This window comes from Arctopsyche grandis, chromosome 1 (assembly GCF_051622035.1).
Source record: "Arctopsyche grandis isolate Sample6627 chromosome 1, ASM5162203v2, whole genome shotgun sequence".
Classification (NCBI taxonomy): domain Eukaryota; kingdom Metazoa; phylum Arthropoda; class Insecta; order Trichoptera; family Hydropsychidae; genus Arctopsyche; species Arctopsyche grandis.
Window position 1 is genome coordinate 3,757,038 of NC_135355.1, and position 9,935 is coordinate 3,766,972.

A 9,935-nucleotide genomic window follows, 5' to 3' on the forward strand; every position below is an offset into this window, starting at 1 on the left:
ACATAATTTCGTAATAATTAAAAGCATTTAAAAATCAGAATCAAATAATACAAGTATACACTTTAAGCAAACAATGCGTTATAAAATAACATAAATAGTTGAAATAGTTGTACATTATGTAGGTAGCATTTTTTTACAAGATTCAACAAATTCAAGATATTATTAGTTAGGATACCGATTTATTATATCTGTCACAACAATTAAGTTAACAAATCGAAAAATTCTAGCAGGAAACGGTCGATATGTATTTTAATATCCACAAGATCTGGCCAGCAGTCTATTTAACTGGGACTTGAATCTCTCTACTGGTATGCAATAGCTCTACCAGTGCACTACGCTGTTACTACATATGTACATGCATATGTAAGTATCACTAAAAATGAGATGCATCCATTGGATATAAATACAAATTGAAAAAAAATAAATAAGAAGAAGGTATACATAACGGATATGAAAGAACTGATGCGTATTTAAAAGGTCTTCATCATATAATACATCTCAAATTATTTTTAATAGAATATCTACAAATCTGCTATTACGTCTAATCTAGGGTTTAAGTTCGGATTAATCGGTTCTTTGCTCGATTTCGCCCCTTTGCAGAACTGCAAAGCTTTGCAAACCATCTCCCTGGCTATGTAACTACACGAGCAGATGTTGAAGAATTGCTTGAAACTTTTTTTATATCGAAATAATTGTCATGATTACAGTATTATACATACATACATATGTATAACACTCTAAAATTAATGTGTTTAAGTATGAAACTGCTTTAAACTTATAATCCTATCTTTAAGTACCGCATCTTAAACTCTAAGCTGGTTTCACAAAGGCTCCGAGTCCTAAATTCTACACTTTTCAATATATGTATGTATGTATGCTTTCATTTAACGGTTAAATTTGAAATATCATCTCATCGTACTCTAGCTGAGACTCTTTCCTTACAGTTTTCAATATAAAAATGCCACATTTGGTATTAAAAACTAAACTTTAGCTGGTTTTCTGAATGGCTCGGAATGAGCCGAAGTCAAGCTGCCTACAAATAAAAATCCACCTACTCGAGCAATGCTGGGTAATTCATCTAATACATAATAAATTCGAAAATAGGAGACTACAAACTATCCGCTTTATAAAATTTGAGTGGCTTGTATTATTAGCATGACAAACGATTACGATTCCCGTTTCGGAAATAGGCTTATAATGTCGATAACATTGTCAATTATTATTTGTCAACGTTTCCCGGCTTTTTCGTCGAATGATTTGTGCGATACCATCGGATAATATACGGTAGTTGTATTTGACACTTGCCAGGTGTTACGAACCCCCCATCGTTTTCGATGTTATGGGAATTATATGGGTGCAAGGATGGTGGAGAGAAAGGGGATACTTACATGCATCCCACCCCTTCATCCCCACCACCCAGACGAGGGTAGGCGAGCTCGTGTTTTAAGCTTTCGAACGCGAAAAAGCTTTGAAACTCAAGTGATATTTGATTTGAAATAAAATGAGCGGAAGAGAGAGAGGACCACCCCACTGAAGAGCTTTCACAATGCTAGAAAAAAACTTTCCGATCCGTGCAAAGTTAAAAAAAGGGTCGCAAATGTGTAAGCAGCGTCGCTTAAACTTTTCGGAATCTGTATCGCGAATGCTTTGTTGCTATTTATGAAATTTATACAGGTATGTGTATGGCATTTGTCACCAGGTGTTTTTTGGTACGGCTATATTAAAAATTCGCCCCCCTCCCCCCTCTCTCTCTCTCGTCGCGTGTATAATATAGGGTCCCTTTGGAGCTATAATGTAACCTTGCAAGTTATAAAAAACGGGGTGTTTTATGTGTTACAATCACTATCCTCTTAACTCCCCTTGCCGTTGAATGAAAAGCTCATCCTGGCTTACGTGAAATTTACATAAGTATTCATATATGGACTGTTTCGATGATGTTACCTTTTTTGTGCCACAAATATTTAGCGGTTGCATTGTTATGAAGTTTAAACCAAAATTTCCCTTATGAAAGTGGGATTAGATGAGAGATTAGTACATGCATACATACGTAAAAAAAATAAGTATACTGATGTCAAAATGAAATAAGAATTTTATACATATGTACATATATACATATGAGTGAACACTTACGTTAAAATAAATAATAAATAATAATAGTACAATTACTAATACATGAAGTTTGTCTATTTATAATAGTAACAATTAAAATTTACCTAAGATTGAGACTACTTTTTGATATTCTAGTGTATTTTCTAATATAATGTATATATGTATGTACTTGAATAAGTAGGTTGAGAAGCTCTGAATCCAAGCCCATGTATGTACATACATACATAAAAGTCAAAATACCTTATTTAATTTTTAATTAAGGTAATTTTGGAATATAGATAAATCTGAAAGACAGATTAGTGAAATAAATAATTGTCCTCTTAAATAAAGGACGTATGAAGATATGGGAATATATCTCATATCTCCTACTATTCAAAGATTTTATTATTTATTTTTATTTTATTTCATAGCTATAATTCGTTTTTAGAAACTTTTAATATTAATGTTACGTTATGAACGATATATGTTTTTTTTTAATTAAATAAATAAATATTAAAAACTTTTTCGAATTTCCATTGTGCTATATTCTGAATGTAAGTTACAAAAACTAGAAGAAATTTTGTAATTGAAGAAAATCATCCATACATAGATAGATAATTACGTACATAAAGGAAGATTGAAAAGGGTTACCCAAATACTAGTAATGAAAGCTTAAATAAATCAGCTGATAACTAAAAATAATTGTATGTGATGTATGTATGTATGTAAGCTTATCATATTAACAATTAGATACAACATAACTTCTTATTGAATACTTATCTCGCAGATAAAACTCCGTGAAGAGATATACTTTTAGCCGTGAAATGTCAGATCTGACATATTTGGCCAAAAATCAATATATATCGTGTATTACATTACATGAAGCTAGACGCCAAATTTGAAATTTATATATACATATGAGAGTTAAAATGATAAATATTTAAATATTAGAGATAACGAGAACCTATAGACCAAATTTTATAAAATATAGAGTGAATTATAGGCGTTTAAACAATTAAAATCTGATATGGCCATATCAAGGCGAAAAGGTTGAAGATAGATTATGGTAGCTTGCCGTCAGCGTCATAGACGTCACCGTACCCGATATTCTGGATATTTGATACGCATTGTATACGATATTTTATCTCCAACGTAATGGCAGACGATACATTAACGTATATTGATGACCAAAATGAGCAATATGACAAAGTATGAAAACGATCGGATAAGAGATAAGAGAAATAAAAAATGACCACTAACACGAAAACCATGTGAACTGTATAAGAGGTAAGTAAAAATAGCTGTAAATGTAAAAAAAATCAGGATGATGTCTTACATATTACATACGTATATATGTATATACGTTTTAATATGATTTTGTATCTATGTAAAATGGTACGTAGTACAGTATTTTGATACATATTAATCAAACTCGTTGATTTAACATTGTTAAGTGATGAAAAAAGAAGTTGGATCACACACTAGTGAGCGCAAAAAATGTTCAAACCGTGTTTAATGGCTGCTCAGAATTTAAATTGTACTTTTTTTTAACAGCACGTTCATTAATGTTGAATTGTCGAAATATAAAACGGCTAATTAAGAGGGTGTTTTGTTTGTCAGGAGTAGACAACGAGTGGGCGTGCGTGCCTCTGTCATTACATGACCGGACATTAAATTAAACAATCTCAACTTTCGGATGAAGATCTCGACGAGGATCTTGTGGTTTCTTAAATTGAATCTTTTACATAAAGCTAACGCTCAAATGCCAAGAATCCGCAATGAATTCAGTTACAGATCAGCAGATTACGACATCGAGTTCTATCTCAATCGAAGAGCAATAAATAATGGTGTTGCAAATTGGTAATGCTGGGTCGTAAAACCGTCGGGATCGAAACGTAATAACTTAATTGACCCAATTAGTGGCGTGAAACGTTTCTAATTGTCCAAGTTGTAAATTCGAGCGTTTAATCTATTACATAAAACTATGGTTATGTTGTCGTCTCCTCAATTAAGCCCCGAGATAAATAAACTCATCGATCCGTTATACCAAATTGAACCAATTGACATCTCGAACCGGGATCGACGTTTTAAAAGTCATCTCTTTCGATAAAGGTGGATGACTGTTATACTTGAGGTATTATATTATATAAGAATCACCACTTAAAACTTTATACGGAGCAAAGTAGTGAAGCTTTCGGTAGAGAGACAATTTTACAGAGGAAAACTGAGAAGTTGAAACTTTTCCCTAGATTATTTCACATTTATAATATCATGAACTAGAATGTAATATTGACTCGTTTGAAATTGGCGTAATTAAATTATGACGACGCGTTTCAGTATTCAATGACATGTGACAGAATTTATTCCAAAGTAAATAAATTGAAAAATTCAATATGGCAAAAATTTCAATATTAAACTCATCAATAGTAACGGTTTTATTAATAGTAAGTAATTCATACGATTTTGAAAAACAATAATGAAAATTGACGTTTTGCAATTACGATACGTTTCAGTATTGATCAGTGACTTTTAAATGAAATTTGACAAAATTTATTCCGAAGTAAATAACTATGATATATAATATTTCAAAAAGATAACTTCGCATAGTACTAATGAATGAATTTATTTCCATATGCAACCGTTCAATCTTAAAACTATAAATATTGATTAAAAAAAAAGGTTTCATATCATGATTATAATAAATTTAAACTCAAATCAAAAATTTGACGCATTCAATTTTTAAGTAGTCATATTTTTAATTACAATAATAATTAAATTTTCCTAGATTCAATACAACAACACTCTTTAATTTAAATTTAAATATAAACTAAATAATTAATCACATTAAGGATTCATCAAAATATGGGATTCAATAAAATTTTAAAATACTCGGCCGTTTTTTAAAATTATAATGCATAATAGCACAATAGAAGTCCATATGTAAAATTATAAACCGATTGTTAAAATAAACTGACCATTTGACTGAATCTTTATAAACATATGTACATACATACAAAGGCAAATTGATCATTGACAATTAATTTAAATTACAGACCATTCGTCTTCTGATCATTGATCATAATTAAAGACCATTTACATATCTAATAATCATTAATTATAATTGTATAACACTTGTAGACTGATCAAAACTTACTTACCTTTTAATTTATTTACTTATCCTTTATTATATTTACTGACCACTCATTATAAATTCTGACTAAAATCATTTAAAATTACTGACCAGTTAAACATAGCACTATAGAAATTTGGCATGAATACAGTATACTTAAATATAAAATTCAATCAATATCATTACAAAATAAAATAAAAATATACAAATATTAATTTCCGTTGCAAATGTATGGAATAACGTCTCCAATACTGACTTTTGAAAGCTCCAAATAAACAATAAAGATCATTTGTAGTACATATAATATAACCTTTATATAACCTTAACCTAACCTAATCATTTATATAACCTTTACCTTACCTAATCATTTAATAAGCTGAAAAGATTTAAACATCAAAATAACATTTTGTCAATCGTAGACATTGTTTACAAATTAACTAGATGATTTTATGACAGAATCACTAATAAACTTGTGAAGAGTCTCGGTAGTTACAATAAGATGGCTATAACCTTTAAGTATTAATACAATCTGCTTTAGATCTTTAACTTTAAAGTATCTTTATGTATGTATAAAATATCTTATACGAATTTTGAGCTTATTTCAACTATTATGCTGTATATTCTAACATTAAAATGAGATAATATATAAATTCTAACAAGAAAAATAGTGAATTATGAATGGATCAGTAGGTATTAGATATGATCTGAGACGTATCGTGAACATAATTTATTTAAAATCATAATCAAATGATACTTTTTATGACAGATAAATAAAATTTTGACTTACTTCATTCGAGGAAAGCATTCGACTTGCGAAAATCCAAGATACAAGCACACTTTCACAGAACACAATGTTGTACGTAACTAAAAGTTTTCACGATTCGAAACCGAACTCGGTAGAGCGGAGACGCGACAACCACTCAGCCATGAAGCTGCAACATGACTAAATAACCAAACGATCCCTTTAGACTGGCGGTAGTAACAGGGAGAGGGATAGAAAGGGATGGGTCGACCAGTCTTCGAAGGGCCAGAGCGTGATGGAACGAAAACACTCTGGGATATTGTACACCGGGGTTATTATAAAGCTGCAACAGCCTCATTCGAAAAGGGTGAAATTGTCATTTTTTCATAGTTGTTTTTGTTATTCGAATAATAAAAAAATAGAAAATACTCACCGTCCCCTTTTGGGTATTTGGAATTTGTCGTTGTGATGTAAATTTTCGATAAGTAGGTACGTAACTTTATTGAATTCTAGTCTGGTGGGTAGCAATGTATCTGATGATACTAAAAGTTTTAAAGTTTTTGACTTGTATATTTACCGCAGGGGTGGAAGATATGAATTTTATGTCTTGAAAAATTTGTATTCAGATTTCAGTTATGATGACTATCAAAAATAACCAAAAATTTTCGACTGAACAGCTCTGGGTTTAAGCGTCAAACTTTGAAGCATTGAAACAAGGAAACGGTATCGTAAAAGCTCATCGAAAATATATTTGTAAAAGTTGGCAATGAAAATCACATCTAATCCTAAGCTTTTATTAAACGATTCTATTCTATAATGGAAATTAAATTGAATTGATTTTAAATCTGGAGAATTGACAGCGATATTGACATCCTTGACGTGTATGCCACGCTTTATACATGGCACCCCGACAATACCGCACCGATAATGCCATTAACGACAATGCCGCGCCGACATAGTCGCGCACGACAAAAGTAAATTTCTATATATTGTTATTTATGCAATAAAAATTAAAACATACTTATTATTAGATACCGGAGTCACATCAACAAAAAAAAAGTTTTTGCAAGAGTCTAATTTGGGATTTATAATTTGACCCAAAATTATAAAATAATAGCAATTTTATGGAAGTTTCCCATTGTAATGAATAATGGAAAATACATTTTTTTAATTATTGAGATATCAAAAACGCCGAACTATAACGAAATATTTATTTTATTTTATTTTTATTTTTTACGTAGATTTATACCAGGAAAGCTTGACAGGAAGACCCCAAAGCGCCTTCCTAGACAATTAATTATAAACAATGCAGCATTTTATTATTACATAAATCACTGTATTTCCAGAAGCTGAAGAACACGAAATAACAATTAATTAATTAATTAATTACAGAATTAATTCATTGATACATCTATGGATTTAGATATTGTACATATTTTTTACAAATTATACACACAATAAATACAGAAGATTTGTGACAACAGGAAAGATGATTTTTTGACAATTTTGAGGAACCGTTTTAACAATGATCAGATAAAATTGGCAATCTCTGATAAGAAATGTTCGATTTGGAGTCGCAAATACCCCCAAATCTAACCAGCAGAATGGTGGATTGAACCCACTGATAAATTGGTGCTAAGCATACAAGCTACCATTAAGCCATACTGCTGGCTATATAATATATAATATATAGTGAGTGTCGATAAAACTAATGAAGCATTACGACGGCTGTTGATTCAATGATTTCTTCAATATTTTGTGTCCTTAAAATAGTTGCATAATGTTAAAGATAACGAATCTTTCGTATCAATGCTTCTCATATTTTTTTCAAATAGACCTTTTTTCTCCTATCCTCCTAAAAATAACTAGTTTTGTTTTGCGTGGCATTGACGGAGTTGTTATCGGGTAACCATGTTTGATTGCTGAAGGAAATTACTTACCTTTAGCGCTTTATCAATTATATTAGAAATAATGTAAGAAAAACAACAAATATAATACTATTTTATTCCATTTTTATTAAAAGCTTTTATTTAGCTTGACATCTAAATTTTATAATAACAAGTTTAAATATTATATTGTATGACTGCATAAGTTCGTGAGCGTTTACCATTTGCCAGAAGCATGGCTTGGTGATCGCGTTTATACTAAGCACTGAGAGGTCAGTGGGCTCAATACCGTGCTAATGTTTAATGCTGCTAGTCAAACTTGGATATGCTTGACTCCAAATCGATCGTTTCGGGTTTGGTGCAAACGATCGAAAAGCGCCAGACAGATTGAACCACAGATTAACTGGATGGCTGCTTTAAACGCAATTCTCGACTTCACGAATGATAGATTGCACATCAGATGACGAGTAACCTTTCGATGTGCACAGATGCAATCATTAAAATGGTAATTATTAAAATTGAGTTGGATCTTTCTGGCGAGTTTTTAATAATTTAATAAGGAAAAATTCGGAACTAAAGTATCAGAAGCACAGAACGTATACAGAGTAGGTATGTCGGGACTTCGGGTAGATTTCGCTTAGTGTAAGTGCGAGCAGTGCGCACGCATAAGGTACACGTGTCGTCAATCTGTGGTTCAGTCTGTCTGGCGCTTTTCGATCGTTTGCACCGCATCGATCGTTTCCTATCAGACTTTGCCAATTTATGTGATTTCATTGTTGAAACGGTCCATCAAATTGGCAAAAAAAACCATCCTACCTATGTACTATGTCACCACTATCTGAATTTCATTTATGAAAAATAAAATTTATGTTCAAGTTTAAATCCATAGATGTCTCTATGGATTAATTAATTAATTAATGTCAAGTTCTTCAGAATCTCGAAATTCAGCGATTTATATAAAAAAAATACTGCAATGTTTGTAATTAGCCAGGAAGGTGCATTGCAGTTTACCTGTTAGGCTTTTCTGGTATATATCTATGTAAAATAAAATAAAAATGATCAAACGTATGCCGCCATTTATAAAAATCAGGCACCAACTTGTGAAATCATCTGATATTACATTATATTAAAACAGATAAAAATGTTTAATGTTTGAACAGAAAATAAGCTTTAAGAATAGTTTTAGAAAACGTTTATTTTGTGAATTAATATTAGTTTTTTTATTTAACCAATTAAAATAAAATTTAAGAAATACAATCACCATTTTAGTTGGTGAAGTTTATAAAGTCATCCAAAAATATTCCAAAAATTTAATTAGAAATCGACCCTTTTTGAACCGTATCAAGTTCTTAATCTTTATTTTATATTTCAATTTACTTAATATATTAGAATAAAAAGTTATTTAAAAATTATATAATCATTAAATTATATAATATCAAAAGATTCGTCTACCATGTCGATTTTTCATTTCGCCTAGCAAAATGTCAACTCAAACTTGTAGTTAACCTAAAAATAATTTATAATACACCCATATATGTATACTAACTTGAAAAAACTGCATGCCATAAATAATATTCCGTTAGTTACAGACATTACTAACAAACTAACGAGTAGATTCTATGACATAATCACTAATATTCATACTAACACACTTGTGAAGAGTCTCGGTGATTACAACACAATGTCTATACCCTTCAGGTATAAACACTGATTACCTAAACACAATCTGCTTTAGATCGTCGACTTTAGAGAGTTTTTAATTGATATTATGTATTAGATGTATTATGAGCATTTATAAGAATTGTAAATACTTTTTTGAGCTATTTTTCCAATTATGCTGTACATTAACATTAGAATTATATAATACTATGATTACTAACAAAATTAAATTGAAATTGTAAAATAGAAAATGATCAGTAGATCAATAGCTATTTAAATAGATATAAGATGTATTGTGAACATAATTTAGAAATAATAAAAAGCATTTAAAAATCAAAATCAAACTTGTTGTACACGTACATACATACATACATAATTTAATATAAACAGACATACATATATTGTAAAAAATACTTCACCAGTGTGAGTA